Here is a 9,110-nt window from a genome sequence, read left to right as displayed (position 1 = left end):
GTGTTGATACTCACCGGACCTGCTTAGTCTATTCCTGGACCCTTCATTCGAGCAGGAGAAAATAGACGCTCGTGATCGATTTGCGACACAAATCCTAATTAGGGTTTCTTGGCCGGTCGTGTGCATGCATGTTTGGCTAACCGAAAACATGTGCTACATACCTCATCCGTAGAGGCCGACCGTGTGGGACCCTTGTTGGGCCGGTGGTGAGCATGGTGGTATATGTCCGACCACCTCAGGCTTGATCTAAGCCATCCAACCATGCTGGTGAAGTTGGATGGTCGTGATCAATTTTAGGTTTTTAGTGGACTTTTCTGCGTCCCTCAATTCTCCACGCTGACCCAACTTCGGACAATCGTATATTGCAATCTGGTCAGGTTAGGGAAGAGTCGGTCATGCAGGTAGGAAGAAGGTCTGCCGGTGTACAGGACAAGCTTTGTCTAACCGGTCATGGGATAATCTACGCCGTCCAACAATTCTGGTGAAGTTGGACGGTTGTGATGAATTTGAGACTGTCGTAGGCGGTCTTGTGCGCACAAGATTTTCCAATCTGCTCCACACCAGTATGGATATCCATTCTGGGCTGGCGTTTGGTGATTATTTTATCAGGCGTGACTTTGCACCTTTGTGGCCGACTTGCATGGTCGTGATTATTTCCAAGACTGTCGTAGACAGTCCAGATACTCGATCGGGTTAGTATAACACTCCGAGAATTGCAGCCTGTACGGGTATTTTTGTATATGCTTCATTATTAACGCTTGGAGATTCGTGTTGCTCTGCTGAGAGCAGCACTCAGTCGTCATGCCGCACCAATAATGAGAGTGGAGCAGTACAGAAAATACAAAGCTGGTCATGCATTAATTGATAATGCTATTAATTTATAGTGAGGAAGTATTCACCATTTTATCAGTGGCTTTATCCTTTGCAGGATGTTAGCGCATAATTTAGGCCTTTACAATTTTAGCCTTTAATGAAAATCCACCATCAACACAAGCCATAAATAATTCATACAAACCAAAACAAATCAACTTGCATAATTATTCACCTCAACTGGAAGCAATTGAAACAACATAAACATTAAAGCACTGCAATTGCACCGAAAATTTTGTAAGATTAAACAATTGATACCACACAACAAAACAAGATAACAATATTTTTTCTTAACCGTAACCGATTGAATCACACACACATCCAATTGATACAATTATGCTGGACTAAAGGTTTCGTCCCTGCTGGTATGAATCCTGAAAAGGCGAGGGTACCCAAATATACCTTAAGCTAAAACTTTTCCTTCCTATAAGTCCTTTATCCGAAAGTGATTGTCTATGGACTGAGTCGAGAAAATACAACTAACCGGTTCACACTTCGTGTGATCGACTATGGATACGAGATCGAGACAATACAACAACGAAGTATGTTTACTTGATACAGAGGTTCGGACTTAACCAAACACAATAGGATTACTTATCAAGTAAATAGGAATTAACGTTTTTGTAATTTACTTTAATTATAATAAAACAATTATAATGCGGAAATATAAAGTAAATGACACAGCAAGATTTTGTTAAAGAAGAAAACCGCAAATGCAAAAAAAACCCGGGACCTTTTCCAAAATTGAATACTCTCAGGATTAAGTCGCTATACAAAATAAACCAACTTCGTATAGTTGAGACCAAGCAACTAAACCTATAGTTCACCTAGTTCCGTCTGTATTCCCACGCCTCCAACTTATAAATAAGTCACGTACTTGGAACAATTCCTTTGGTTCGTATTCCAAACAGTAAAGGAACAACAAATCTGTTTGGTATCAACTCTCTTCAACCAAGTGATATGAGTCGGACAAAGGCTCTTCTGTTTATCTTAACATAAATTCCTTCGTCGGGTTCTTAGATCTATCTTATGTTCAATTACCCAAAGTAATCATAATATTTTGCAATCAATACCTTTAATCTCAAGGAACCGTATTGATGCCGATCTACTAAACTATTCTATCCAATCTACCACAAGGATAAACCGATTATAGTGAGATCCTATTTTTACCAAAACAAGTATTGTGCACACCAAAGATTTATATAACCAAGTCAGAAATCTCTTCTTTGTCTTCAAATCTTCTTAGATCTTCAATAAACACCAGCAGACAACTACTTGAATCTCTTGTGATCAATCACACACAGAATGGAGTCTGTTAACAATGGATTATCACAAGATCGTATTTAGAACTAGCAACAGTCTAAAGATCCCTGTCGAAACTTCGAACTAGTTTGAGTGAATCTTATAACAGAAGAGAAGATTCCCAAGCATAAACAAACTAGGTGCAATCAAAGTTCAACCATTGTTAGTCAATCAAATCAATCGAAAACAAAAGATAAACCGCAATTATCTAGTTTCCCACCAACGGTACTCGTAGATCTTCTCAATCCCAAAGAAGTATTTAAATTGAGCGGCCGTAAGAGATTTCTCCTAATTAAGTTACTCTCCTCTTCGAATAGGCGGATTCACCAGTAACAGTACAACAGAGGAAGTTTACTGTCACGGAGGATTAGTTTGCCCTAAATGCAAACTTCAAGTATTTATAGACATGGAAGTTTGGACACCATGGAATTTCAAAAACCGAAAATATTCTCAAGATATTCAATAATAATTTCCATATTCGGTTTTCATAAGTCCTGAGAATGCTATGTCCAAAAATATTGATCGAAAATATCCTTGGAAAATCTTTAACTAGCAAATGCACATTACTAAATCTTATTTTCCATATATAATTAAAAACCTTAATTAAAACATTCTTAACTTATTTAATTTCGATCCTGGGATTTACTTCCTTCTTAGATGTTAAGGAATATTTTTGAACAATAAAAGATACGCATTACTCCATGTGTTCAAAGTGTGTCAACATCCTTACTTTGTAAGTCCTCTTTCATACTTACACACTTGAAACCGATTTACCACGCTTCCAAACAAGTTTAGAATTGATTCATCTGACTTTCAAGAGCTATGTGATTGATTAAGAACTCTCAATCAAAAATCATGGGTTTAACGGTCTACCAAAACAAGTTTCGGTTCTAACTCTATGTGAGTATTGTGCATAGTCACACTAGCTTCCCAAAATTCGGTTGACTAGGTACTAGGATCGGTTCCCCATATATATATGGTATCTAACTCATATGTGTTGCACATTGTCCATAGGATCGGTTCCCCTTTGCCTAAAAACCTGTTGCACATTACATAGGATCGGTTCCCCTTTCTACTATAAACCCTGCTGCACCTCATACAAGGATCGATACCCCTTTGTGATGTGTTGCACATCTTACTAGGATCGGTTCCCCTTTACCTAGAGTTAGGTCTTACAAACTACACAAACTCGGTCATACCATCAGGTTATTACTTAAGATTGGTTTCACTAATAAAAGTCACACCAATACAAAAGTAAGGCCTCATGTGAATAGTTTTACCAAGAATACAAACAAGTCATGAGCGGTTATACTAATCACACATATTCGTCGTTCATAAGATATGCAATGAAGAACAATCCCAATAACGCCTGGCGATTTCCTTTTCGATTCACAAACAATGTTCATGAACTTACTTCCTTAAAACACATGTAAAAACATTGTTTCCTAGGATGAAATCCTCACCTCATACCCATACATAATCATAATAACATTCAAACGATTATGCCGATGTCTTATCTACAAAGTTTAATGGTTAAGAAATAAACCTCGTATTGTATTCCTTAGTACTATGTTTATCTAGAGTGTTCATGCTTCGCAGTTTTGTTTTCAATATGCACGACTTGAAAGATATGTTAGGGAATAAAACAGTTCAAGTCAAATATCACTAACCTCAAGTGGAAGGATAATGTTGTGGTTGTAGCTCCTTACTTCTTCACTTCTTCAAGTCTTCGCAATACTTTAATGTCTCAAATCCTAATACTTCAAGCTAACCTATACGAAGTTGACTCTAGTACATTTAATCAAGCGACTCTTAAATGAGTTTTGGTTCACTAAAATATGACAACCAGACTTGACATACCAACGCTTGATGGGTCAACCGAGCTATGCTCTAACAATCTCACCCTTTGTCAATTTTAGTGACAAAACTCTTACATCATATGGATAAATAAATTACAAGAATTCATTACACATACGCTTGATTCCCGAATTCAACAACACAAGACCTGCATTCATTCAATCCTTAAAAATGTCGTTGTTCACATTATAATAACAAAGCTCATACTCCCCATAAAGGTGAGATAGGTATATTTTCAATCCTCACGTCTTTGTTATATCAAATCGTATGATATGTTACTCCCCCTTAGTCTATTCTTTTCCTCATTCGTTAGTTAAACGTTCAAGCACCAATGTCCTTCTTCCCTAGTGACACCAATCAATATAAATTGACACCAGCATCACTTGTTTACTCCATATATTTCTCCCCCTTTTTGTCATAAAATGACAAAGAAACGAAAAAATAAAGGACAACACGAAAAGGATCTTATAAATCTCAATAGACTTGCAACCTGTTGAGTCAAGCATGAGGGTTCCACACATCATTTTGATAACCAATATCAAAACCGAAATTACAACGTAATTATGTTTTGATATGTTATCATGGAAATAATTTCCCGAAGCAATTTTCCCAAATATTTTAGAAAACCAAAAATCAACTAAGCATATTAGTTCCTTTGCTAATCCGATTGTACAAATACAATCGCTTCATTCGATAAGACCAAAATAAAGATAACTCTATTTTTCTCATCAGGTTCTAATTATCCATATAACTTAGACCTTTAGATTTTAAACAAGCCAAATACTAGGTTATTTAACTAGTATTTCTTGTTAAGGCATTCAATTAGACTTGAATAACCGAAACCTCCACTTTGATAAGTCTAACTAAGATCAGAATTAACTTAGTTTCTCTTATCCGGAATCGAATTGGAATAAACAATTCATCCTGTAAACATATTCTTTTGTCAAGCCATAAATAATTTATACAAACCAAAACAAATCAACTTGCATAATTATTCACCTCAACCGGAAGCAATTGAAACAACATAAACATTAAAGCACTGCAATTGCACCGTAAATTTTGTAAGCCTAAACAATTGATACCACACAACAAAGTAAGATAACAATAGTTTTTCTTAACCGGAACCAATTGAATCACACACACATCCATACACACATAATGGAATAAAAACATCAATTGTACCGAAATTTTGTCAAGCAAAAGCAATAAGATATAAGCAATAACATTAGGATTTTCTGAAACAGGAAAACAAATTAACTAACAAGATTGGTACCTCAATTTCACATCCAACTTCTCCAATATGTATGCATCTTCTTCTTCCAGGGAGAATTGATATCAAAATACCATTATGTTGTCATTCTTATGCAAAACAAAAGAATAACAACAACCAACCTTTACCAGAGAAAGGTTGAAAACCGGTTTTTAACTATTGCAAGCAAAAGTTGAAAACCCACGAAACACATATACTTTTATGCTAAATCAAAACCGATTCAACATATTGTGACTTTTTCACATATTGTTTATATCAGAACCCCTCATGATCCTTTTATAAAGCCTACCAACATGGGCTAGAACTTAATCCTGCTAAATCAAAAATTCACCCAAACCATAAGGGTTCACAACATATGAGATCGAATATCAAGGTAATAAAACCGAAATCAAACATCTCATAAACATACATAGCAATAAATAAAGCATTCAAGCACGGGCTATGTAAATCAAAAACTATCACAAGAAAATTTATAAATCAAATAACTTTATTCACAATAGTTTTTATTCATAATAGACTTAATACAATCAATGAAGGAAATCAAAAATTGATGTCTATTTTATCTTAATTCTTAAAGACAATTCAATCTTCAATTACTTCCTCACAAAGAGTCTTATGACCATCTTCTTCAATTTCTGCTTCACGGTTCCAAAACTCGGATTCGAAGCTTATAACCCCTTTATGGGTTTCTAAATATTTTCTTGCAGTAAATGCTATTTGTTTTTGAAAACAGTCAAGTTGCTTACCAATCCTTTCAAGATGAATACCTAGAGACTTCTTGAAAGAGTTTGGCGAAATTCTTTCAATCACTTTGTTGGAGGATTGTCCTCCCATCATTTGACGTATAGTCTTATCAATTACAGCACTAACGCTTTTCATATCAACAAAGTCATCTCCTGCAACAGATTCACAGACTTTGGTAATTATACACGGAAAACCGAGATGTCTCTTGATACCAGAGGATGAGAGAGAATCTGATATCTTGATCATTTGGTTGACAATGATACCACAAAGATCTATTTGAGTATCCCTTTTCAACGGAAAATAGATAAATTCTGCAAAAGTCTTATCCCAGACTGACTTATCTCTTGTACTTGCAAATATGATTGTTAAAGCAAGTTTACCGAAAACCTTAAGATGAAAGGGTATATTCTTTGTTGGTAATCAATCATTTTTCCATGCATCCTTCTTTCCAATGAGACATGTTGAAATGGTATCGTGTTGAATTTCAACACCGGTAATCAAGTGATTACATTCCTCATTGTACTTAATAGCATTAAAAATTGTCTTACGATCAATATAATAGATACATCTACCAACAAAATTCACAAAACTAAGATTTTTGTGATTAACATTGTGTATATTGGCATAGAACACTCTTACCAAATCAGGTGAATATGTTTCAAGATTAAAGAGATCCCCCCCAGTTTCGATCTTGAACAAAATTCACATAATCCTTATTTTGGACATCTGGATCAAACTTCTTTTCAGTAGTAAAGTCCATTCCCTTAAGTGTTTTGTATTTCCTGAAGCAAGAGCTATCAATGAAATGTGCAAATTCATGCTTGTTATAAATACTCTTAGGAAATCTGATTTCATCAATATTTTCAATTCTGATCCGATTACCAGCGGATTTAGTTCTTGATTTCGTTTTTCTCATACTTGTGAAATCATGAGAAACCCTAGTTACGGTTTTGACCAATCTTCCCCAGTATGTTTGACTACACAATAAGAGATTATCTTTTATAGGAAGACTTGATACCAAAAACCGGAAATAACTAGTTTTAGGAAATACACACAAAATCGGAAATCGTGGCTTGTGGGGAAACAATTCCGATTTTATATCCAGGTTTCTCTTTTGGAAAACCGGTTTTTCATGGTCTGGATCTTTGTTTCGGATTGATTCCATGTTTTTGTCCAAAACCTGTTTACTCTTTTATTACCAGAAAGTGGCAGTATCACTTGAATCTCATTCAAGAGTTTACTAGAGTATACAGAGATAAATTTGAACAAGATATGATATATGTAAACAATACCATCAAAATCATAATCCCAGCAATATTTCAAAAAGATCACTTGCTTCATTAAAACAATTGTGAGGTGTATGAAGCAAACCATTGTTAATAGAATTATTAACAATAAACTTATTCCTTGTAGGAATACATATTTTCCAAAATCGCATCCTAGAAAGCGAAACATTGACAGTCCTTGATCTGAAAATGTACATGTGTATACTTTGGTAGGCCATCCAAAATATATTTAAGATTCCTGAATTTTTGAGAACATAATAGCCGATGTTCATAAAAATATTGTGCAGAATCTTATGCATTTGCAAGATACGACATGTCTCATAGGCCATTGTATCATAGTTACTCACCACAATGATATATAATCCTATGATATCCAAAGGATTATGTAAGTCATTTAAGACATACATAAGCATAATTCCTAGCAGGTTTAGGAATAAAAATATTACATACTTCATACGTGTTTTCCACCACGATCTTATAAAGTAGTCAAACCCTGCCATTACGTTAACTGAATCGACCATTAGATTTAATTCTTATAGGTTGGATCGCACCAAACACAGATTGTTAGATCTTTTCGTGTTTTCCTGCTCAGATACCAATTGAAAAAGCGAGGGTACCCAAATATACCTCAAGCTAAAACTTTTCCTTCCTATAAGTCCTTTATCCGAAAGTGATTGTCTATGGACTGAGTCGAGACAATACAACTAATTGGTTCACACTTCATGTGATCGTTTATAGATACAAGATCGAGACAATACAACAACGAAGTATGTTTACTTGATACAAAGGTTCGGACTTAACCAAACACAATAGGATTGCTTATCAAGTAAATAAGAATTAACGTTTGTGTAATTTACTTTAATTATAATAAAACAATTATAATGCGGAAAATAAAAGTAATGACACAGCAAGATTTTGTTAACGAGGAAAACCGCAAAAGAATTGAATACTCTCAGGATTAAGCCGCTATAAAAAATAAACCAACTTCGTATTAGTTGAGACCAAGCAGCTAAACCTATAGTTCACCTAGTTCCGTTTGTATTCCCACGCCTCCAACTTATAAATAAGTCACGTACTTAGAACAATTCATTTGGTTCGTATTTGAAAAAGCGGGGATCTAAAAACACCACCCAATATTTCGCTTAGCAATCTGTATGGACTAACTCCGAAATACTTTGCTAGAGAATCAACTAGACAGTCAGACTCAATCTAGATAAAAGTATCTCAAGGAGTTAATATCTCTCTCTTGTTTTTGATATTACTCAAGCTAATAGAAATCAGCGAGTCCTAATCAAACACAAGGAATACTTGGACGGTACCAAAGACTAATGTCCAAGGATCAATCAATATCAGTCAACAACCAAAGGTCGGATTTCCAATTGATGATCACAAATGCACAACCTGTATTATTTCAATTATAAAGATAAACAATATAATGCGAAAAATGAAATAACACAGACACCAGAAATTTTGTTAACAAGGAAACCGCAAATGCAGAAAACCCCGGGACCTAGTCCAGATTGAATACACAATGTATTAAGCCGCTACAGACACTAGCCTACTCCAAGCTAACTTCGGACTACACTATAGTTGAATCGCAATCAGTCTCCCACTAATTCAACGTTCAGTTGTACTCCCTACGACTCTGATCCCAGAAGGACACTGCGCACTTGATTCCCTTAGCTGATCCCACCCATAACCAAGAGTTGCTGCAACCCAAAATTGCTGACTTGATAATAAACAAATCTGTCTCACACAGAAAACTCTATCAAAGGATAAAT

Source organism: Papaver somniferum, chromosome 10 (assembly GCF_003573695.1).
Source record: "Papaver somniferum cultivar HN1 chromosome 10, ASM357369v1, whole genome shotgun sequence".
NCBI lineage: Eukaryota > Viridiplantae > Streptophyta > Magnoliopsida > Ranunculales > Papaveraceae > Papaver > Papaver somniferum.
Note: the sequence above shows the minus strand (reverse complement) of the source record.